The sequence below is a fragment of the Diplotaxodon limnothrissa genome, linkage group LG15 (assembly GCF_057381915.1).
Source record: "Diplotaxodon limnothrissa isolate DT_005_m linkage group LG15, D_limnothrissa_male_GT1.1, whole genome shotgun sequence".
Taxonomy (NCBI): domain Eukaryota; kingdom Metazoa; phylum Chordata; class Actinopteri; order Cichliformes; family Cichlidae; genus Diplotaxodon; species Diplotaxodon limnothrissa.
Window position 1 is genome coordinate 26,928,678 of NC_140610.1, and position 24,738 is coordinate 26,953,415.

At 40.4% G+C, this 24,738-nt stretch overlaps 1 pseudogene; it reads left to right on the top strand.

Annotated features, from left to right (window-relative positions):
* The first annotated feature begins 19,701 nt into the window (after nt 1-19,701).
* LOC146617653 (interferon-induced protein 44-like) lies at nt 19,702-24,235 on the top strand (annotated as a pseudogene).
* Nucleotides 24,236-24,738: the final 503 nt, after the last annotated feature.

Here is a 24,738-nt window from a genome sequence, read left to right on the forward strand (position 1 = left end):
ATCCAATGGGCCTTATGTATGAATTCTGGTTGTGTTTACTGACCTTGAAATGATTTTATGTCATACACGGCACTCGAAAGGCTGTCAAATGTTTTAGTACGACTTTGCCAAGCTACGAACCCGCACTGCTTGATGGATTGTCGGAGCATTACGGCTATCGTAGGCAGGAGCCTTGTGGAGTGATACGTACTGTGCTTCAACATAATATTACCATATTGTGTGTGTATAACGTCTTTTTAAGTTTTGTGAATATTATACATGGTTATGCTGAGGATATGTCGGCCAATTTCCACTGGAAATTCCTTTTGGTTAAACTGTCAGCAAGGAATTTGCATTTGCACTGTTACATTTTTATATAACTTTAATGCACATAAAAAACAGCTGCTTGTTTAAGTGAAAATACATTGATGGGGTTTTTGCACTAATAAAGTTGTGGAGTTGTAAAGTATTTTGTCTAGTGTCGTTATCGCAAATTTTCAAATGTATATCGTGATAAATATTTTTGGTCATATCGCCCTGCTCTACCACAAACTGGTCCCCACCACCACTCAAACATGACAAACCTCTTTAACCACCTACAGAAGAATCACATGAAAAAGTTTCAAGAGAGTTTATGAATGAAAAGCAAAAAAGAGCTGTCAGGTGCTCAAAATAATACTTAGACTCAAATGTTAGAACAGGCTTTTCCTCGCAGCACGCTGTGTAATAAATACTCAGAAAGAAAATGGCGGCTGTTTAAACTCATGTCTAAAAATCTATAGTTTCACGCATCGGTCAAAACACTCGACCCCAAGTACACATCGCCCAACTGAAAACACTTCACATAAGTCGAGTTACCCGAGAATCACAGAATTTACAGAAAATGCACTATTTTGTGACATATATCGTTATCAGGAGAGATATGTCTTATATTGGGATATGAGATTTTGGTCATATCACACAGCCCTACAAAGGATTATAATTCACGTAGAGTTGCATACACATAGCAGCATTCTGTTGCAACAAAAGCAGTTTATAATCAAAGTGACATACATACCTTGAAAAACTAAATCAACCACAACATTAAACTCACCTTGTTTCTGTGGAGAAGGTGATCAGGGTTTTTCTTCATTTCCTGAGACCAGCTGCTCTGGATCATCACCAACTTTTATCTTCATCTTTTTTTTCCACTCGGGGAAGTCTTTCCTTTTCTTGGCCATTGCTCTGCACTGGAAAACCAAAGTGTGTGATCAAAGGTGAAATAAGGGATATTTTTCCACTGCAGGATTTAGAGTGCTTCAAGTAGTGATAGCTGTTGATCCATTTCTCAAATAATCTCTAAGGATCTGAATTTTTAAGAAAGATTCAAATATCTCTGCTTATATTTGGCTAAAAGCTTGATACAGACATAACAGTTTATAATATGTCAGCATCCCCCACAAGACATATAAAGCCCCTGCACACCAGCACTGCGCTTACAGTATGCTTCAATCAAGATATAGTGATAGTGATTATTGATTTATTTTTGAATTCTTTAGTAATAATTATTAGTATTTAATCACATTAGCACAGTGGGGTGACAAAAATATTCCACATACAGGGAGTGCAGAATTATTAGGCAAATGAGAATTTTGTCCACATCATCCTCTTCATGCATATTGTCTTACTCCAAGCTGTATAGGCTCGAAAGCCTACTACCAATTGAGCATATTAGGTGATGTGCATCTCTGTAATGAGAAGGGGTGTGGTCTAATGACATCAACACCCTATATCAGGTGTGCATAATTATTAGGCAACGTCCTTTCCTTTGGCAAAATGGGTCAAAAGAAGGACTTGACAGGCTCAGAAAAGTCAAAAATAGTGAGATCTCTTGCAGAGGGATGCAGCAGTCTCAAAATTGCAAAGCTTCTGAAGCGTGATTATCGAACAATCAAGCGTTTCATTCAAAATAGTCAACAGGGTCGCAAGAAGCGTGTGGAAAAACCAAGGCGCAAAATAACTGCCCATGAACTGAGAAAAGTCAAGCGTGCAGCTGCCAAGATGCCACTTGCCACCAGTTTGGCCATATTTCAGAGCTGCAACATCACTGGAGTGCCCAAAAGCACAAGGTGTGCAATACTCAGAGACATGGCCAAGGTAAGAAAGGCTGAAAGACGACCACCACTGAACAAGACACACAAGCTGAAACGTCAAGACTGGGCCAAGAAATATCTCAAGACTGGTTTTTCTAAGGTTTTATGGACTGATGAAATGAGAGTGAGTCTTGATGGGCCAGATGGATGGGCCCGTGGCTGGATCGGTAAAGGGCAGAGAGCTCCAGTCCGACTCAGACGCCAGCAAGGTGGAGGTGGAGTACTGGTTTGGGCTGGTATCATCAAAGATGAGCTTGTGGGGCCTTTTCGGGTTGAGGTTGGAGTCAAGCTCAACTCCAAGTCCTACTGCCAGTTTCTGGAAGACACCTTCTTCAAGCAGTGGTACAGGAAGAAGTCTGCATCCTTCAAGAAAAACATGATTTTCATGCAGGACAATGCTCCATCACACGCGTCCAAGTACTCCACAGCGTGGCTGGCAAGAAAGGGTATAAAAGAAGAAAAACTAATGACATGGCCACCTTGTTCACCTGATCTGAACCCCATTGAGAACCTGTGGTCCATCATCAAATGTGAGATTTACAAGGAGGGAAAACAGTACACCTCTCTGAACAGTGTCTGGGAGGCTGTGGTTGCTGCTGCACTCAATGTTGATGGTGACCAGATCAAAACACTGACAGAATCCATGGATGGCAGGCTTTTGAGTGTCCTTGCAAAGAAAGGTGGCTATATTGGTCGCTGATTTGTTTTTGTTTTGTTTTTGAATGTCAGAAATGTATATTTGTGAATGTGGAGATGTTATATTGGTGTCACTGGTAAAAAATAAATAATTGAAATGGGTATATATTTGTTTTTGTTAAGTTGCCTAATAATTATGCACAGTAATAGTCACCTGCACACACAGATATCCCCCTAAAATAGCTAAAACTAAAAACTACTTCCAAAAACATTCAGCTTTGATATTAATGAGTTTTTTGGGTTCATTGAGAACATGGTTGTTGTTCAATAATAAAATTATTCCTCAAAAATACAACTTGCCTAATAATTCTGCACTCCCTGTACTAGAAATGCTGCTGAGTAAAAACACAGTTAGGCCTACAGGGAAAATGTGTCTGTCTGCAAATATTAACTAAACATCTATGTGCTACAAAACAGACATAATTGTAAATGTGCTGAGGTGAAACTATACTTTCAATAATATTACCACTACAGTCTGTTAACCACCAAAATAATCTATGCTGGTCAGCTAGCTAAAAGTCTTTACTTTAGCAGCCCAAATCAGGCTAACATTAGCATTTGCTAGCGTCAGCCAGGAAGGTCTGAGGCTAAAACTAGGGTTAGTGTAACTTTGCCTGAAACCCTTTAAAGTGTACAGTAGAGCCAACTGTAAAACACAGGTATTGATATAGTACTTATTAGAGTCCTAGAATAATTTCTTCCTCTCTATACAGATTAGAAGAACCATGAAGTTCTCACTTTTCCCAGTTATCTACATCGCTGACTTTTGCTAATTAGCTAGTTAGCAGTCACAGCTGTGTAATACCCAGAGAGACACAGACAGCTAACTATAATATTTATGAAAACTGGTTCAGCCACTGAAGGGCAAAACTGGTGGTATCACAGTAAAAATTATTTTAACATTAACTAAAATGGAAAGCTTAAGTCATGTTAAACCTAAATAACGATTATTTAAAAAATGAGTCAGCAAAATATTCCTGACCAGTTAACAAATAAATTAACAATTCTTTCTAAATAAAAATGCGGAGTCTTTTGAAAAACATTATTTTAATAAAAGAAACATGAGTTTTAATACTTTCCACAGAAATTTGAAGGCAGTTTCTCCAACTCCAGAGTCCAAAATCCAGATGAAGCCTGAAAGAAGTCTAATGGCTGCTGTTACTTTTCCCTCCTTTTCGGGTTCTTTTCTGAAGCCAGACCCAACTTAACAGAAAAGCTCCTGTTAGAGAGATATGATTTTATCCATGAAAGTGCCAAGCTGGAAATTCCTACACAATGCTGAAGTCGAGAGTTCAGCAGGTCATGATCCACTGTGTCAAATGCAGCAGTCATATCCAATAAAACAAGCACTACATGTTTACCACAGTCAGCTGCTAACAAAATGTCGTTCATAACTTACTGAGAGCTGTCTCTGTGCTGTGAAATGACTTAAAGCTGGACTGAAAAGTTTCAGAAATTTGAAAATCATTTAGATAGTCCATCAGCCGAGTGTGAACAATATTTTCCAGGATCTTACTCAGAAAAGGAAGCTTAGAGATGGGTCTGAAGTTTGTCATAATTGAAAGGATGGAAAACTGCATGCTTTAACACACTTGGTATTTGACCTGACAAGAGGCTGTTCAGAATACCAGAGAACCACACGGCTTAGTGTTTGACACAAGCTTCTCAACTTCAGTGAGAGCAATTGGTTGGAAAGAAATAAGCAAACTTGAACAAGGAACATGCACAGCCAGATCAACAGAAAATAATGTATAAGGTGTCATGGTCTGGGTGAGTGCTGGGCCTTCCCACAGGGCCGGCATTTCCACCCCTGGCTGCACCTGAGTGTAATTGGAATTGCCAGCCTCTTAAGACCAGCGCTCAGACTCACACCTTGCCAGATCGTCTACAAACCTTTGTCAGTCAGGGCTTCCACAGTTTCATCTGTTCATAATTGTTTCATGTGTTTCCTGACGTTTGTGCTTTCTCCACTCTCAGAGGGCCTCCGGACATTGCCAAGCCGCTGCCGTAATTTGTTTGGATTTCAGCACTGGCCTGCTCACAGTTTCTCCGTGCCCACCTGCCTGCCTCCCTGCCCAGCGCTCAGGATTACCATCTCCCCTCACCCGGACCACCTCCCCCCTAAGCTTTGCCTCCGCCTGCGCATGAGTAAGACTGTTTACTTTCACTGCGAGTGTTTTTAGACCAGCTTGTCATGTCCTGCATCTAACACCTGTTCTCCCCACTTTCAGTGACTCGCTTTTCTTTGAAAGCTCCTTTGACAAAGAGTTTAGATAGTTTTTCAGCTCTCAGTGATGCCACAGTGATGCCACAGTGATCGTGTGATTTATGGACCTGCAGCGGAGTTTGAGCCCAGACACGGCTAGTGATGTCAGACTTAAAGACTGGATAATGAGTGATATGAACATATTTATTACTTACCGACATGAAAATGTCTGGAGCACACCAACAGATATTTGGAGATGGAAGAGAACTGGATATCGTCTCACAGCTGCTATCCAGCTGAAGCTGCCTCATGTTGCTTCCAGGTGGAGAAAGAATGAAAAGATAAACCATTTTCAATCTTATTCCCTTGCCGGTCGTGCGATCTAACTTTACAACCGACCGCACAGCAAGTACGAACCATAGCTGGTGTTATCCGTGTACTTTCGCTCCTCTTTCGGTAGTAGTGATGGGTCGGTTGCGAACGAAATGGCTCTTAGAGCCGGATCTATGGGCAGAAATCTGTGCCATCAGAAACTGAATTTGAATAAGTTAAATTCGTATTTGAATTGCTCGGATTGAATCTGAATTGTAACTTCAATAAATGCTTTTACAAACTGAATATGAATTAATTAAATTTATTGGTTTGAAAATGATCATCACTAAATTGAAATTGAATTTTATATTTTGAAAATGAATTCATTTGCTTTGAAACTGTATTTTGACCTTTAAAATTTTAGCTCTCGAATAATTTCAGATTCACTTTTCACCATTCAGTTTCAGTTCTGCAATTCAATTTCAGTTCCAAAGTTCAGTTTTTTGGGACTTGCATCCGGTTCCGGTTCTAGAGTAGTCGAGCGCTGATTAATAGAACTACGTTTTACTAGCGGACCGAAAGTGTTACTGACGGGAATCTACAGCATCTTGAGCTGAATTAAGACTTCAGAAGTCATTCGTCATGTCGAATGACCAGCGGATAAACTCTCAGGTTGGTAATAAATGTATTACATGTATAAGAACAAGCGTCATGTTAACAAATGATAGCCATACAGTAACTTTTATGCTTATTGTAGCTGTTAGCTATAAACGCTAATTTAGCGGAGCTTGCCCTGGATTCAGCTTTGACAAACAAATACAATCGACTGTTTCTAGTAGAATTCCAAAGTTGTCATCTTGTACCCTCTCAGAGCCCTGTATGCTTGCAGAGACCCCTACAGTAGGGAAACATGCAAAACAGTGTCCAAACCTTTGTATTTTAGCTTTATTTATGTCTTACACAGCATCCCAACTCTTTAGCTAACTTAATAACTTTAGCTAAAGTGAATAGTTAGTCTAATTCATTAGTGCAGCATTACTGTATCACCTCTGTTTGAAGTGATATGATATGATATACAACTATCACTGAAACAGCAAACTTTGTAAAACAAACAAACAAAACAAACAACACTTCTCATTCTCTAAACGTTTGGCCACAGCTGTAGATTACACTATCAGTGCTTGTTCACTCTTGACAATAATTATATTAAATAATTATTAAATAATTACATTTCTAAATTCTCTTTGTGCATTTACAGGTAAACGATATCTAATATTTTATCTAAATGACTGCTTTGTCTTTGAAAAGGTGAAGAGCCTGAGGCCGGTGACAGTCCAGTTCTACTCTAAGTACATCCTCACAGGACAAGGCCACATTCCTGTCCTGCCAGAAGAGAAGAGAAACTTCAGAGTCTTCATGCAGTTCAACCACACCTGTCATATTCCATATGACAGGGTCTCAAACTCCAGTCCTCGAGGGCCGGTGTCATGCAACTTTTCCATGTGTCCCTGGTGCAACACACCTGAATACAATTAGTAGGTCATTAGCAAGAGTATAGAACTTGACTGCATGCTGAGGTGGCAAACCCTAACCCTACTCAAGTAAATTTAAGTAAATGTATGTATTTGGAAACATATCCTTCTAAAAAAAACTTTTATTGCACCATGTTCATTCACTCATGAGCTGCTGTAACATGAATCAAATGGCTGAATTGCTAACTCAGCATGCAGTCAAGTTGTATAGTCTTGCTAATGACCTACTAGGTGTGTTGCAACAGGGACACGTGGAAAAGTTGCAGGACAGCAGCCCTCGAGGATTGGAGTTTGAGACCCCTGCTGTATGGTGTTCATGCAGTTTTCTACCCCACAGTTACAGCATGTCTGACTGCCTGTTCAGCATATGCAAAAATATATGATGAGTTTAAGCATGTGATGACAAAGGCCCACTGTCAGGGGAGGTGATGTAGGTATAGAGCATGTGAGAGTGGTTAAGTTAATGTCTCTTGTCTAGATGAAGGCATAAGAGGGATCAATGGCAAGGCGTAGAGATTCACTATCTTCAGTCTTCAGTGGACGCTCCATTTCTGGCACAAAACACCTGTAAAAAATGTTCGATTTAGGAGGTGACCCGACAACTTCAGCCTGTCAAACATAGCAATGGAGTAGTACGTAAAAAAAAAAACCCCAATTAAGCATGCACTCAGTACCCTAAGAATTATTATGGTAGTTAAACACAGTGATAGTCACATATCACTTCAAACAGAGGTGATCCAGTAATGCTGCACTAGTGAATTACACTAACTATTCACTTTAGCTAAAGTTATTAAGTTAGCTAAAGAGTTAGGATGCTGTGTACATGTACAAACTCCAAAACACGTACAAAAGACAACAGAAGTGCTCCAGGATGCTAGGGTTGAGCTTTTGTTACCTAGTGGCTACACAAGCCAGCAAGTACCAAGGACCGGATTTGGTGTGTGGTAATAACAGGTAAATGAACTTTTTTTTTTTTTAATTATTTGACTATATATGAATGCTTGTGTATAAATACACAAACAATTCACATATGCTTTCATGCTTTCAATTGTGTAATTTAAGTGATCTAGGTAGCTCTGTTTTGGGAGTTCAGCTCATGCTAGAAATGTGTTTTGGAGTTTGTACGTGCTTTTTGGAGTTTGTACGTGTTTTGTCTCTAGGGGCCACTGCATATATTTATATATAAACATATATAAATAAAAACCCTTTTTTTTTTACATTAGTAATTCCTTTTGTGCATAATTTTATATTATTGTTAATAATAAATTAATTAAAGCAACAAAACAACCTGAAGATCCGGTTCGGAGCCGAAAGAGCCGGCTCTTTTTAGTGAGCCGAACCGAAAGAGCCGGTTCTCTAAAAAGAGCTGGAAATCCCATCGCTATTCAATAGCGCTTTGTTCGGCCCAGAAACATGGCGCCTCAACCAAAAATCCTGGCCATGCCCCCTCTTGTGACATTACTCTCCAAAAGCCCTATTAGGTTAATCGTTTTGTCACTTCCGGTATTTGAGACAATCCCTTTCCGTCAAGGATTTTTAATTTGTTGCGCTTTTTTAATTTGTTGTGGATTTTTAATTTGTTGCGGTTCTTTAATTTGTTGTGGATTTTTAATTTGTTGCAGATTTTTAATTTGTTGTGGATTTTTAATTTGTTGTGGTTTTTTAATTTGTTGCAGATTTTTAATTTGTTGTGGATTTTTAATTTGTTGTGGTTTTTTAATTTGTTGCAGTTTTTTAATTTGTTGCAGTTTTTTAATTTTTGCGGTTTTTTAATTTGTTGTGGATTTTTAATTTGTTGTGGTTTTTTAATTTGTTGCAGATTTTTAATTTGTTGTGGATTTTTAATTTGTTGTGGTTTTTTAATTTGTTGCAGTTTTTTAATTTGTTGCAGTTTTTTAATTTTTGCGGTTTTTTAATTTGTTGTGGATTTTTAATTTGTTGCGGATTTTTAATTTGTTGTGTTTTTTTAATTTGTTGCGGATTTTTAATTTGTTGCAGATTTTTAATTTGTTGCGCTTTGCACTTCCAAGCCACCGTAACTTACACCAGACCCTTGTGGTTTCTAAATGTGTATAGCACAGTGGAAGGAGCAGGGGTGTCATGGTCCTGAGTCTGAGGACTCAGTGTTTTGTGTTTCCTTATGCTTTTGTTCATTCCGAGTGTGTATTCTGTTGTGATTTTGCCATTTGTTAGGTTTCTGTTCTTTGCCTGCCTGCTCCCACTTCTCTGTGTTCCCTCTGTCTGTCCATGGTGTTATTGTGTCTGCTCATGAGTCTGCCTGTCAAGTTCAGTGTCCTGTCTGGTTCTCTGTGTCTGTTAGTTTCCTGTTTTATTCTGAAAGTTCATGTCTCATGTCAGTGTGTTCAGTTTTACCTCTCCCCTGTCTCGTTAGCCTAATTGCTCCCAGCTGTGTCTCCCTCCTGTGGCCCATTCCCTGATTACTCCCCGTGTATTTAAGCCCTGTGTTTTCCTGTGCTCTCTGTTGCGTTGTCTGTTTAGTTCCATGTCAGTGTGCATTATTCTGTTACCCGGTATTCATTCTGCGTCTCTCTGCCATCTCTCTTTGTGCATTTTGCGCCTCCTCCCGTGAGTGTCTGGTTTAAGTTTTGTTCTTTAGTTTTCCCAGTTTAGGTTTGTTTACTCCCCGCTCTGCTCTTCCTGTTTTGTCACCTTCTCACCGCTGTAAATAAACACTCACTCGCACCCCAGCCAGTACCTGCATTTTGGATCCTTTTTTCAATACACCACACAACTGCCCCCAGCCGTGACAAGGGGAGGACATGGAGGAAGGCTGTTTTAGTGTGGGAAATGAAATTTGGGTTTAGGAAACTGGGAAGAAAAAACGACTGCCTTACGTGGAGAATTGAAAAGTGTCTGGACCACTGCGAAGAGGAGAGGTACACAAAAATTACACAAACAGAAAAATGCATTAATCCTACTAACACAAACACACATGCAATGAAGCTCATGAAGATCAAACAGTATTTTTAAGCATGCATTTCTGTTACCATCATCTTGTCCGGTTCACTTAGTAGGTTAAGAAGCAGGGACGTGCAGAGAGGTTTAAAGGGGCGGGTGCTCAAAGTTAAAAAGGGGCACATTGAACCATGCTGAATAACAACAACACACATTCATCAAGAATCTAATATGGGAAGGGCAGGGCTGTGTTGATCTGAGACTGTAGACATTAAAAAGTCCACAGGAGAGATGGTAGCTGATTAAACAAGTGTCATGAGATAATAACAAAATGCAAAGATTGGTGACAGCGCTTGGAACCATAAGGCAACGAAAAACTGTGAGAAATAATTCAGGCTCTGCCTGTGAATCACTCTTTGCTTCTCTTCTTCCTTCCTTCCCATCATTTCATATATCACTCTCCACTTGCTGTCTACCTGAGAACAAGGCACAACTTGCTATTGCAATAAACTATAATCTAATTATCCACACCTAACAACTCTTGCACTTAATCTATAATCAAATGATGACAGAAAAATGTTATAGCACTGCCTTTAGTAGCCTCACACAGCTCCTACTGTTTCCTCCTCATGTCCTTACAAGCCATGTCTGCACAATGTTATATCATGAGTACTATTTTTTTAAATCCAGCTAAATAAAACACACACATGCACACACAGTGACATTTTAGACCTTCTTCAGAATACTGTATATACTATGGGCATCCTTACATTATTATTTATTACTAGAGCTACAATAATAAAGCAATGAGGAGGGGGAAGTAATAAATATGAAATAATGTATTTATGATGATTCCATTTGTTTCACTATCCACTCTGTGCAGGGCAAAGCTTATTACATTTTTAAACTGTAGAGATACAATAATTTTACTGCTGTAAAATCCAACTTTTGTCTTATTTAAAATATAAATCTAATATAATCTGCTTCTTAATGTATGTTCTTTAAAATACAGCGTGTGTTTTTTAATATATTATAATTATAATTATTATTATGTGGACATGCATATTAGATCGTTTTTTAGTGAAATATAATCCCTCCAGAAAGGCAGGAAATGCCCAGAAACTTACTTTAAAACTAAATATGTTCCCTAAAACGGTGACAGAGCTACAGACCCATGACAGCCTTACACAGGTAGCCAGCAGCTATGACCAGCACTACTTGTGCAGTTAATAAAAGGACAGGTAATGTTTGTCGCGCTGTTGCACACACAGCACGCTCGTTTGTTTCAGTTCGTCAGTTGCAACAAGACAACTTACCAACGTGTACGTAATAAGCTAATACTCCTGAGTGCTACACACTACAGTGTACGCTGTACACCTACTTACTGGTTTTGTCGCATCAGTCTGTGTCTCTGAGTTAACTTGTGTTTCTCCTACAGCTCCGGACCGCAAAAAATGCGCGTGCTCTTTGTGAGCTCGTTCCCGGCTCGTAACCAGCGCGTTCTGCCGTCGAGGGCGATCATTGGTTAAATGTGATCATGTGACTGATGCAAGCCAGATCCTTTTATTTAGCAAAACTGTGATTAATAGTTAAATATTATTGTTGAGGGGCACAGACAGGACTCCGCACGCACACACACATAAAATAAATAAATAAATAAATAAAAAAATTTTAAAAGTTGCCTCAACAAAAGGGCACTTTGGGCACTCATCAGGAAAGGGGCGGGTGCTCAAGCCCCTCTAGCCCCCCCCCTCTGCACGTCCCTGTTAAGAAGTGATACATAGACTAGTGAACTAGTATTGTTTTTGGGGAAGGATGATTGAATCATAGCAGGGGTGAACAGAATGTTGCAGGGGGGTCAGAAGAGTGGAGACTAATAGATTATTGAGTTTCTTGTTTCTGATGTGTGAGGGAGGTCTCATCATGGCACACATCTGGGTACATGGGAAGAAACTCATCATCTAGTAGAATATTGCTGTTGTGTGAGGTGTGTGACTGGTGGATGAACGTTTTGGGGATTTACTTGGCTGATGCATTTTCTTTTGGTACCACTTTGAACCTGCCAATTAGTTTTGTTTTGATCTATCATTCTAAGAGAGTATGCTTAGACAACTTCTAAAAAGAGGCCTTCATATTTTTTGATTTTAACAGTGCACTGAGATCTTTTTTGTTTGGCAATTTTCTCTTTTTCAAGCAGGCCTGCAAGATCGGAATCAAAAGCGCTACACAACATGTTGAACAATCGCAAGTGAGCTTCTCCAAAATTAAAATGGGCTTGGGAGAAAGCCACTTATTTGGGACAATCAGGAAACAAGTCCCTGTCAAAAAGGATTCAGCGAGGTAATCCAGTCTAAATTCTTTTTGTTTTCTTTTTTGAAATGGCGTCATTGCTGGCAGTAGAAACTTATTGCGTCACAAGAGGTTCTACTGTCAGCAAATAAAAAATGGGGACTGACTGGACTGACAAATGCTTGACTGACTTGACACCAGTATGCAAGATTGCACCTCCACCTAGACAGTGACAAAAGGGTGGATGTATGTATGTTTCTTTTTACTGGTGCAGAAAGGTGACAGCAACAGGTTGCATGGGCTTTTGGGCTGTGCTGACTTAACCTTTTAAATGCCACTTTCTGTGTCTTTGTGAATTTACCAGCGGTGTGTTATTATGACCTTTTATTGTTTACAATGCAAATGTCACTGTGAGAAAGTGTGCATACAGATGCGCTGCGCTAACATCTACATCACTTTTTCCACAGCAGAGGGTTAATCGTGGGATCTAATCGCATGATTTACAGCAGGACACACTGCTGGCTAATGTTTTTTTTCTTATGACAGGGTTACAGGGCTTGGAGTGAAGCTACTCCAGGGGAAAAGCTCTGGGAATTTTTAAGAAACAATGCACAACTTTATTGTTCATGTCTAATTGACATAAGCTGACATAGGGCAAAAGAGGGTTTTCCGGGGAAGCTTTCATTTTTAAATTGCAGAGACCGTGACATGAGGGATCTGGAAGGATTGAGTGAAGTGCAGATGCAGGAGAGAAGGCTTCAAGAGGACCAGTGAGAAGCAGGGACCATCTCCAGGACAACTGACAAACGACAGTGGGCTGCACCACTGGGCTTCCAGGAGATTGTCATGAGATTGTGAACAGCAAAATCTTAAAATAAAGTGAAAGAGATTCGGTGTTGACGTTGAGGAAGACAACTAAGGTGTACGACGTGCTCGTCCGCGGCGTTGGAGCAGAAACTGAGGGATGAAGAAGAGCAGGCCAAGCTCCAAAAGAGACACCGCAAAGGGAGATCAGAGTTGGAATTATGACTCTGTAAATGGCACAGACACCAGGAGCCATGACCGTGACTGGGAATGACCACCTAATGCTGTTTCACTTTGCCATGAAAAGTACTTTGACACTCTGGAGAAGGCCTTTCCTCTGTATCATTGTTGTTGCCATTTGCATGTGAGAGCTTAGATTGTGGGGAAGATTAAAGATGAACAAAGGGTGGTGAGAGAACAGTGAAGTGAGGATACACAGTGTGAAACTCCTTTAAGTGTACAATAATGTTGATGTGATATACAGAATGTCAGGAAAGAAATTCTGGTATTAATGTGATTCTTTGATTTAAGAATCAAAGGGTGGGACTGTATAGGAATTTCTTTTACTTATGTATTAATCACATTATTTTTTTGTAAAATGCCTTCGTGCCACTGGATTTTAACATGTCTCACACTCATACAGTAAGACAAATGGTGGGGGTCTAGTAGGGAAGTTGGGGGAAGCAGACAACTCCACAGGAAGAATCTTTTGTCTCTTTAGGACTCTGATAGGTAGCAAGGGAGTGTGAACCTTAAGGTGTGAAACAGCTGTGTACTGCCTTTTGTTCCTGGAGAAGGTATTTAACTGAGAGCCATGCTAGGCTCAGGGAGACTCTGCTGACCGTCTGTCCCACGGTCATGCAGGGACTTCATCAAGCTTGGTTGTCTGTTGTCTTTGTGTGTTTTGATTAAAGAATGTTAGCTACCGCTCACCGCTCGTCTGCAGGCTTTATTTAAATGGAAAACTTCCACAACAGGCAAAAAAAGCTTTTTGCAAAAAAAACAAGATTTAGAGCAGAAGTTTTTTGCACTGCATTTTAAAATGAAAACATATTGCATTTATTTACAATTAAAGACACACAGAGCAGGAAGTGTGTTACTGTTTTACATCCACAGACACACAAGAAAAGAAGCAGGCAACATGAGGTCAAGTTATGGCAATTTTATTAGTGTATTTCAGTACATGTATTTAGATTAGAGTTTTTAAAAAACAAACAAACATCCCAAGAAGGATGGGGTGAAAGAAAGGTGGAGAGAGGGGAAGAAACTATTGATGTCCTCAAACTCGATGCTGCTGGGTCAGTTCTTTCTCAGCAGTCTGCTCCAGAATCCCCTCCTGTCCTCGGCTTTCTTTTCTTTTTCTTTTGCCTTCAGTTCTTTTAAGGTTTTGTTGAGTTGCTCTTTGGCATTTTTAAATTTTTCTTTCAGCTGCTGTTTGGCCAGTTTCACTTTCTGTTTGAGGAGCTCTTTTTGTGCTTTCGTATTTCTTTAAGTGCGTCTTTGCAGTCTTTCTTGGTCACCGCAGAGCCGGTCATTTCTTTCTTGAATACCTTCACCTCAATTTTCTCTTCTGCAAGTTCTTCTTGCACTTTCATCAGTTCCTTCTTCATGTTTTGAGTGTAACTCTTTGTATCTTCCATTTCTTTCTTTGCTTCCTGTATTTTCATTTTCTCTTCCTCCAACACTTTTTGAGCTTCCAACAATTCTTTCTTCATATTTTCAATCTCATTTTCTGCCTCATGTTTACGTTTTTTCTCCTCTTCAAGTTGTTGCTTTACATGCAGTAATTCCTTCCTTAGTATTTCGGCTTCAGCCATTACATTTGCAGCTTCTTGTGTTGCCAACTGCATTTTCCTTCTTTCCTCTTCAAAAGCTTCCTGCACCTCCTGTAATTCCTGTATCACATTTCCTGCCTCCTTCTTTGCAGTTTGATATTTATTTTTGGCTTCTTGTGCTGTGGTTTTCTGTTCCTCCAATGCTTTTTGAGCTTCCAACAGTTCTTTCTTCATGTTTTCATTCTTGTTTTCTGCCTGTTGTTTTCCCATTTTCTCTCCTTTAAGTTTTAGACCCACATGCAGTAATTCCTGCAATACTACTTCAGTTTCAAACTGTGAATTTTTAGCTTCTCCTCTTGATTTTTCTGCCTCTTCTTTAAATTTGACATTTTCAGCCTGTATCATTTGAAATTCTTCTTGCATGTTAATCAGCTGTACTGTATTGTATGGTGAAGCACTCGCCGATCCTCTTCTCGATCTCCCTTGATTCATTTTGGCCTTTTAAACAAAGGCACCAACGTATTGTAGAGGAGTGAAGTGAAGTTTTCGATGTTTTTTCGTCAACTGTCGTTTGTCCTGCACAGAGATGCTGCTGTAGATGTGTCTCTAGCTGTGTCTGAATACAATGAAAAATGCTATAACTAAGTGCTTGTGTTGCACAGTTCTACTAAACATTCCATTTCATGCATGCTCCGCCCACATGGTCAGGTGCTGCATCACCAAAAGCTGCTCCCGTTGCCTAGCAATAACAGCTGTTTACTTTTTGGGGTCTGGTTCATTATTTGATAAAGAAAACATGTCCAAGTATTGGGTGCTGAGGCTCAGCGCATATTCTAGCCTGCTGTGTGGGTGGGCAGCTAGAAATCACTGGTGGGCAACATGAGTGAGGAGAAAACTGGAGCAGCCAAGCAGGGAGCTGCAGGTTGCTGGTTTGAGTCTCTGTTCAGATGCTGGTGTCTCCTCTCTCTGAGATGTCTGCAAACAGTCCCAGATAAAACAATAAGGATAATAAACAAACACGTGACTAAAATAACAATTATGACTCTGATGTGTTTCATGTGTAGCAGGATGGCCTTTATACAGCAGTCGCTGCAAGCATCCACATCGCCACACTTACTTTTCTTTAAGCAGGCGTGCTGGGCTCCTCCTAAGGAAAGTTTGAAACTTCATTTCCTTCATGCTGGTGAACTTTTTACCAAATATTTTCATCAAAGCTTCTCCATCACTGACAGGGATTGTTTGGATCTTCACACTCATCTCCACCAACCCTAAAAAATGAGTCTCACTTTGCTCATGCGGGGGTGTCTCCATATTCCACAAAAGTCTATGCAAACATGTAACAGTATCCCATATTCATATAAATATTATTGATATTATAACAAAAGCTGTCACCAACACAATTGTCCCAAGTGCTTTTTTTAAATGGGATTTTCAACTAGAGGATTTCCCTATAGCTTCATGTTTTTTAATATTTTGTACACAATAACAGAATAATTTCAGAAAAACACAAAATGACTGGTGTCAATATTATTTGCCCCACAAAAAAGGTCGAATATAAAAAAAATATTGCAAATATTGCACAGTTGAAAAAAAAGAAAGCACTACAGCTCAGTTGTTCCCGCCCTCCTTTGTCCTCCTGTTTCCCCTCCCTCTCCCCTCCAACGAGGAGTTTGATGGCGTGTGAGACAAAGGGGTTTTTAAGCCTGTTGGTTCTTGTCTTTGGGAGAAGCAACCTGTCGCTGAACAGGCTCCTCTGATTATTTACCACCGTGTGCAGAGGATGCCCAGCATTGTCTATAATGTCCAGCAGTTTCTTTAATGTCCTTTTCTCTGCCACTGTCACCAAAGTGTCCAGCTTCATGCCGACCACAGAGCCAGCCTTCCTGATTCGTTTTTCCAGCCTGGATGAGTCCTTCTGTGCTGTGCTGCTCCTGAGGAAGTACAGTCTGCTTTGGGATCAATGTTAGTTTTGAAATTGGTTTATAACTGCTAAGCAGAGAAGCGTCAAGTTTAAGGGGTTTTAACAGTGGGTGAATGACAGCATTCTTATAATAATCAGGGACCTGACCAGAAACCAATGAAACATTGATAATTGTAAGCACACAGGGACCAATAGACTGAAGGACATTTTTAAACAAAGATCCAGGTAAAATATCAAGAGGGCAGGAGGATGATTTCATCGAATCAACTAATTTGACCAGCCCAGGTAAAGCACTGTTAAAAAACTTCCTAAAATAACAGGCCTAAGTGAATTTGGAGCAGACAACAGGTACACAGAAGGAGAGATATTGTTCCTCACATTGCTAACTTTTTCAACAAAGACAGAAAAAGAGTTTTCACAATCTTCATTTGATGAAATTGGGACAGCAGATTGAGCAGGAGCAACAATATCACTAATGGTGTCAAATAGTACCTTGGGGTTACCTCTGCTCTTTGAGACTAGGTCTGAGAAATAGGCAGCCCTCACATCTCGAACTGAAGTGTTAAAAGAAACTAAAAGGTCCTTTAAATGAAAGAGATGAACATATAAACGAGTTTTCCTCCACAAATGCTCAACTTTACAACAGGAACGCTTTAAACAACAAATGCTGTCATTTATCCAGGGGGACATCTGTGAAACAGGAGCTAGTCTGGTTTTGACAGGACCAACATTGTCTAAGATAGAAAGACAATGATTATTAAAAAAAATGTTAATAGATCAACATCATTAAAGAAAGGTAAAGCAAAATTAAAAACATCAGAAAATTTAGCAGCAATAGAGGAATTTAGGATGCGAGAGCTAACCACATATCGAACAGGAGATAGGGACAGATGTAAAGACAAGTTAAAAAGAATACAACAATGGTCCGAAATAAAAATGTCCTCAGAACTAATAAAATCAATGGTTAAACCTAAGGTAAAAGCAAGGTCCAGTGTGTGTCCTTTGGTGTGTGTGTGGGGCCAGACACATGCTGTGTAAAATGAAAAGAATCCATGACCTCTGTGAAAGAGGTCAGAGTCATCATCACTGTGTATATTAAAATCCCCGACTACAGCTTCAAGATGGAGGATAAAAAGTCACTGAACTGTTTAAAAGTTGACCATTTAGGCCAGGTGGATGATACATTACAGCACACTAAATCTTTATTTCCAATTTTAACCAGCTGTAATTCAAACGATGAAAAATGTTCGACCATTACTGAGCAACAGTGAAACCGGCTTTCAAACACCGCAGCGAGACCTCCTCCTCGGCCGGACATCCAAGGCTGACTGATGAAGGAGTACCCACCTGGGCAAAGTTCAATGAGGGATGAGTAGTCACCATCGCGCTGTCCCAAAAATGTACCACTGGTGACGTCTGATGAAGATCCATACACCGGCAGCGGAGGATGGAAAATGCCGTCGCAGGAGGATAAGGTATCCAGACCATCCATAGAGGATCGAATAGATTGGAGCATCAGGCGATCATAGACTAAGGGAGCCAACACATCAGTGACAAAAAAGGAGAACAGAAAGGCCGAAACAAAACTGCACTAGAGCAGAGCAAGACAAACTGCAGCCGGCAGCGGCAAAGCCAAACACAGGCGCCATCATACCGGAAGCTGTTAAACTCTAACCATCTGGTACACTAGCTGCACAGTCGCTCAGAGGAAAGCACTCCAGAGGGTCATTAACACTGCCTAAAGGATCATTGGGTGCCCTCTCCCCACGCTGGAAGATCTACACAGTAACCGCTGTCTTAAAAAAGCCCAGAACATTATAAAAGATACCTCACATCCTGCCCACTCCCTATTTGAACTGTTGGCCTCTGGCAGATGGTACAGAGCACTCAGTGTAAGGACAAATAGACTCAAACACAGCTTTTACCCAACTGCAATAACATGTCTTAATGCTGCTACAAAATAATGGTCATCACGCTGCTCTTGAAATGATCTATGCACTGGCTGAGGTATGTGTGTGTGAATGTATGTGAACGTCTGTTTATACTGTTAGTGAAATGAATGAGGTGTATGATGTCTTTGTGCATGTGGGCTCAGGCCATTGTCTAGGTATATTATTCTTATTAGCACTTTAAAATGTTTATTTTTGATTTTAATACAACTTTTTATTTTATGGATGATGCACTAATCGGAAACCACTTTCAATTTCGTTGTACCTGTGACAATGCCAATAAAGACATTCTATTCTATTCTGTAGCACCCTCAAGGACTGACGTAGGCAAGATGTAGAGTAATAAAACAAGGTTTATTCTGGTCTTGACAACCAATGAGAACTGCTAACGGAAGAAAATAATAACATCGAAATGCATTCTTGTACTTTGTGTCAATCAATAAAAAAGTTATTAATCACAGAAAAAAAAACATTTAAAGTACACAAACCTTGTGAGCGGACATCCAGGAGGGGTTAAATAGTCCTTTATGGCCTTAGTATCTTATTCTCTATCTTCTTCCTTACGTGTTTCTTCTGTTAATCTAATTTTGAATATTACTTTCTCCATGTGTGGAGCTAACCGAGAGCTGCAGCATACATACACCATTGCTATGTCCCAATTCATTGTTTTCCTCTTTACATTCTTTTAATGCAACAGTGATCTAAACTCTAAGTACTAGAAAACCTAACTAGAAGCTGAATCTGTTAACTAAGAGTTCAAAACAAGAACAAGGCACAGAGTCAAACTCTTACTGGAGTCAAGATTAACACGGAAAAAAACCTTAATACCTCAAACACTACTAAAAAAGAAAAAAGACTGTTTATCAATCTGTGCCACAAAGAGTTAAGGCAGAAGGGGGTGTGAAAGGTGTACCTAATAAAGTGTCCAGTGATTTTATAGGTACAGTTTCAAAATCTTGTTTCATAAGAAAGAAAAGTGAAAGTTAAAAGAGCTTTAGGATGTGGTGACTGTAACTTCACACTTTGGTATTTGGGCTGCAGACTGTCTACATCTCAGTGAGGGGGGAGAGATCAGCACAGCAAAGGTACGCTCCTTCAGATGTCTGTTTGCTGTTGGTCATTTATTTTGATTTAAGGCAAACATTAAATAATTCCTTTAAATCTAAAAATAAATGCTTTATGTTCCAGTTATGGGAGGATTGTTTTCAAGAGCTCCTCCAGTAAAATGTAAGTTTGGTCAGAGCTGCTATTTTCCATCCAGTGAACATCAGTTATTGTCCAATGATGTCATTCTTTCTTTAACATCTGTTGTCAGCGCTTGATGCACCATGGAGGAAGCACTTTAACTGGGGGTAAGCATTTACAGGCCTCTGAGAAACATTTGTTATTGTTGATTATCACTTCCTGTTTCAGCCCATCACTTGTTCAGTGTCCAGAATGTGATGTAATGTTTTGTTGTCTCCTCTGAGCAGAAATAAAGAGGACGATCTACAGTATGTGAACAGCTACAAGCCTCAGACTAAAGAACAGCAGCTCAGGATTCTTCTACAAGGCCCAGTTGGAGCTGGAAAGTCCAGTTTCATCAACTCTGTTAAAAGTGTCCTACAGAACAGAGCATGCAGACAGGTCTCCTGTCCGAAGCACCTCCCATTCATCTTGCACAAAAAAGGTATGAAGCATGATTGTGGTGATAAGACTGAGTAAGAAATTGTTCTTTTTTTCCATTGTTTAAAAGTCTGTACGGAGTTTTAAAAAAAAATTGATGTTGCTGTCAGCGATGGCTCATTCAATAAAAAAGTAGTCAGTGCTTCCCACTTTACTCTCTCATAGTCAGCTGATTTCTTAAGAAGAATTCCAGAATAAATCAGATGAAGTGGTAGAGATTTCCCCAGGAATAGGTAGTGGTGACTGGAGTGAACATGGGTGATGAGGAGGTGCTGAGTAGGTTGAGTGTTATGGAGAGAAATGGCTGTGGTGAGTCTGTACATCAAAAAGAGGGAGGAGCACTGGGTGATGTTCAGTACTGTGCAAAAGTTTTAGGCAGGTGAGGAAAAAATGCTGTAAACAAAGAATGCTTTCAAAAATGGAAGTGTTAATCATTTATATTCATCAATCAATGATTGAAACGTTTTTTCACAAAACTTGTTTTGATGTTTCACTTCAGCTTTAGTTGTGTATAATAACCTAGGTCAGATAATTCCATTAAAAAATGTTCCAAAACGAAGTAAATGAATATATTTTGTTTTTATTGCATATTGTAAACCAAAATGATTTTTAAAAAATGAGATGAGAGATAGCTGTCATTTGTCAGTTGCAGGTCTTTTGCCCACAACCGAGATGACAGACCTTGCCGACCGTACATACAATACAAACATCACATTGGGGAGACAGGTCAGGCTAGGTAGCGAGGAAAAAAACATTGAAATGTGTAACACAGAAGGATAATGCAGGAATGCACAGGTATCAACAGACCATAACACAATAAACACAGACAGCAACATGGGAAAGAGTTCCAGTGTGTACATCTGATCTGGGACCGCTGCAATCTTTCGACTGCGCCTCCAGCTGACCCGATGTCCACATCAGAGGGGAGGTAAGCGTTGGAGGTGGCGTTGGATCCGGGGTAGGGAGGGTGATGCGTCAGTGAGTGCTTATCAGTATCAGTATATGTATGTGTGTGCGTGTCCATAGTTCAGCTGAGACAGTGTCCTTCGCCCCGCCAGGCTAAGTAAACAGTCTTCCAGCCAACCCAGGTGGCCTTGTAGGGAATGGGAAGGAACAGACTCAACACAGTCGTTATCAGGGAGTTTTTGTTCGGCTCCAGCCTTGAGCCCACAGCTGGCGCCGAAGGGGTAGCCGCATTATGATGGTAATTTTTCTTTTGTGACAACTCATGAGAATTTCAAAGCTGTTCTTTAACACTCCGACACTGGTCTCTCAATCTCCCGTTGGAGAACCGCGAGCTTCCCGATGATGGTATCAAACTTGCTGGTGTTTTCATTCTTTTGCCCAAACAGCCGAATCTGAGAACTCACAACTGCAGTGAGCTGTTCTGCAATGTAATCCAACTTTCGCTCAAGGCTGTTATTTTGAGCAGGCCTCTCCTTGATCTATCCCAATATATGTTCAGAGGTGTTATTCTGAGTATTTACGGCAGCTGTAAGCGTCTCCAAGGTCTTAACCATGCTGCTTTCGAGCCCGTTCTCAGAAGTCGCGCCTCGTCCCATCGTTTCAATCCCAGTGGGCAGCCTTGGGGGGTTTTGAACAGCCGGTTCCGCTTTCTTAATTCTCCGATAAGTCAGGGCCAAGCCAGCTCAGATCAGCAAGAACCCTGTTATCATGGTTCCGAATAGGTAGATATCTTCAGCGTCCTCGATCGACAGTCCCGCCAGGCACACGACCCTCCATTCCTGCCACCCGTCCATCGTGTATCCGGCAGGGAAAGTCCCTCCAGGGCACTCGGGCTCTCCCGAGCCCAGACTTCTCGTTGAGAAAAGGGTGTCAATAGCATTCAGAGACCAGTTGATCAAATCCATAATTCTCTTTAGGTTTTAGAAACAGACTGTGAGAGAGTGTTCCAGGGAAAGTAATACAAAAAACACGAGACTAGACAAGGACATAAGCAGGGAAGATAAGGGAGAGGAGAAAAAGTGTGTCTGCCTCCTCCGAGAGCCAAAGAGAAAGAATGTAAAAAAGGCACCCAGCAACTGCACGAACACATGCAGAGGTCCATTTCTGGGACTCCTTTAGCTGAGGTGAACTTACAGGACATTGTTGGTAATGTTTTTGTTGCAGTCATGATGAAAATAAGACTTACAGGTCAGCACTACTCCACACTCAATGACTCTGATATTCTGGTCCACAGTATAAAGCCTTCAAGATCCAAAAGGGAGACTCAAACTGCTATTACCCTTTTGTCTTGAATGACATGGCGGGACTGAACGCCAGCAGCAGAAAAATCAGACAGTTGCATGTGAAGGACGTCAAACGGGCCCTGAAGGGACACATCAAAGAAGGTTACAGGGTACAGTTGCTGTATTTCTGATATTGAGTTTAAAGAATTCATTCATTTGGTCACACATCGATACATTCAGTTTGTTTTTCAGTTCAATCCTGAACGTAAACTGTCCAAAGATGACCCACACTACAACAGCAGTCCTTCAGACAGCGACAAAGTGCACATTCTGGTTTTTGTCGTTGATGCCAGCACTATACCTAACATGAAGCAAGAGGACATGGAGGTAATCGAGGACATCAGAGATGAAGCAGATGAAATGGGTAAGAGCACCTTAAACAGAATCAGGATTATCAGTGTTTTTAGTGACACCAGTGGAAGTGAAGTGATCTGCAGTCATTGAGCAACCCTGTGTTTGCTCTCAGCTCACGCTCACTCTGAGTGAAACTTCAGGTAAAACAGTGATGAGACCTCCAGGAGAGCTCATCCCTGTTTGAATGTCATGCTGCACTAACACGGATCTAATCCTATGTTCTGCATGTCAGAGATAGAAATTAGAAGTAAATTTATAAAACATTCAATTCAATTTTATTTATACAACGCCAATTCACAACAACAGTCGCCTCAAGGCACTTTATATTGTAAGGTAGAACTCACAATAATACATACTGAGAAAAAGCCCAACAATCATATGACCTCCTATGAGCAACAGTGGGAAGGAAAAACTCTCTTTTAGCAGGAAAAAACCTCCAGCAGAACAAGGCTCAGGAAGCGGCGGCCATCTGCTGTGACCGGTTAGGGTGAGAGAAGGAAGACAGGACAAAATCATGCTGTGGAAGAGAGCCAGAGATTAATAACAGGTATTCATGGGTCATGAGCTGAGCTTTCCTCTCTGGCCCTACATGAGAAATTCATTGTCACGAATTCCAGGATGAAAATGGATTCTGCTCTGACACTCGACGTTCGTGAAAGCACAGCAGGAATATTCTGGTTTTTTTCAGTTGAGGCAGCTGTGAAAAATCATCTTCTGTCCACCATGTGACCTCGAAACATTAATACATGCTTTTATAACCATCTTGATTACTGCAATGAGCTTTTTATCGGGTTCAGCCAGGCCTCCACTCAGTCCTCAGTCCAGTTTCAGCCTCATTTCACTGGCTTCCAGTTTGTTTCCAAATCCATTTTAAGATCCTTTTATTTATCTTTAATGGTTGTGGCCCATTTCACCTACTGCACCCGTACGTCCCGCCTCGCTCTCTCAGATCAGCAGACCAGATGCTTTTACTCTTTCACTCAGAGGTCACAGGGCTTTCACAGTCTCCACTGCACGTCAGGCAGCTCCTGTACTCGCTGTTGTAAAAACATCATTTAAACACACGTTTTTTTCTCGACCCATATTTATGTTTTGTGTTTCCTCAGAGGTCCCACAAATAGTCCTTTTCACCAAAGTTGATGAGGCCTGTCCGAAGATCAGCAGAGATATCAGGAACGTCTACAAAAGCGTATCTCTAAAGGAAAAGGTGGATTAGTTTAAGTATTTCAGTGCAAGCTTTGGTTTGGTCCAATCTCTCACTTCTAAACTAAAGTGTTGTGATTTTCATATGTAGATTACTAAGTTCAGCGCAGACACGGGGATCAACATTGTCTACATCTATCCAGTGAAGAACATCCACTCAGAATCTGACCTGAAGGATGGCGCTGATGTTCTAATTCTGCACGCCCTCAGACGCATCATCGAAAGAGGACATGACTTTCTCAACAAATCCTAAATCCAGATGTTCTCAGTTTACTGAGTTTATTTCTAGTTTCTTATTCTTTCTAAGCTTTTTAGCCCCACCTTTTCTCTTTCACACACTAACCTCTTTCAATAAGGTGCATGAGCACACAGGAAAGGTAGGGCAGGGGCCAGTTAAGCTAAGAGATTTGATTGGTCAATCCAGTGTCAGTAATGAAGATGCTGTTAGTGCCAGGAGCAGTCACAGTTCTGCATGAAATGATGACTCGGACAGAGCTGAGAGCCAAACTCAAATCATTTTTATTCTTTTTTTTATATTGAACTTTTTGATCCCAGCTTTTAGTTATATATGACATTAGTATTCAGTGTATGTGTGGTGTCTAAAACATGTTTCCTCTGCTCTGATGAGTAAACACAACTTAATGAAATGAACACCTTAGTGTTAAATTTGATAGAAAAATGTTTGTATGTTTAACATTATTGATCCATTAATAAAGCTGCAACAAGCTGATAAAAAACGACTCCTTTTTGTAAAGG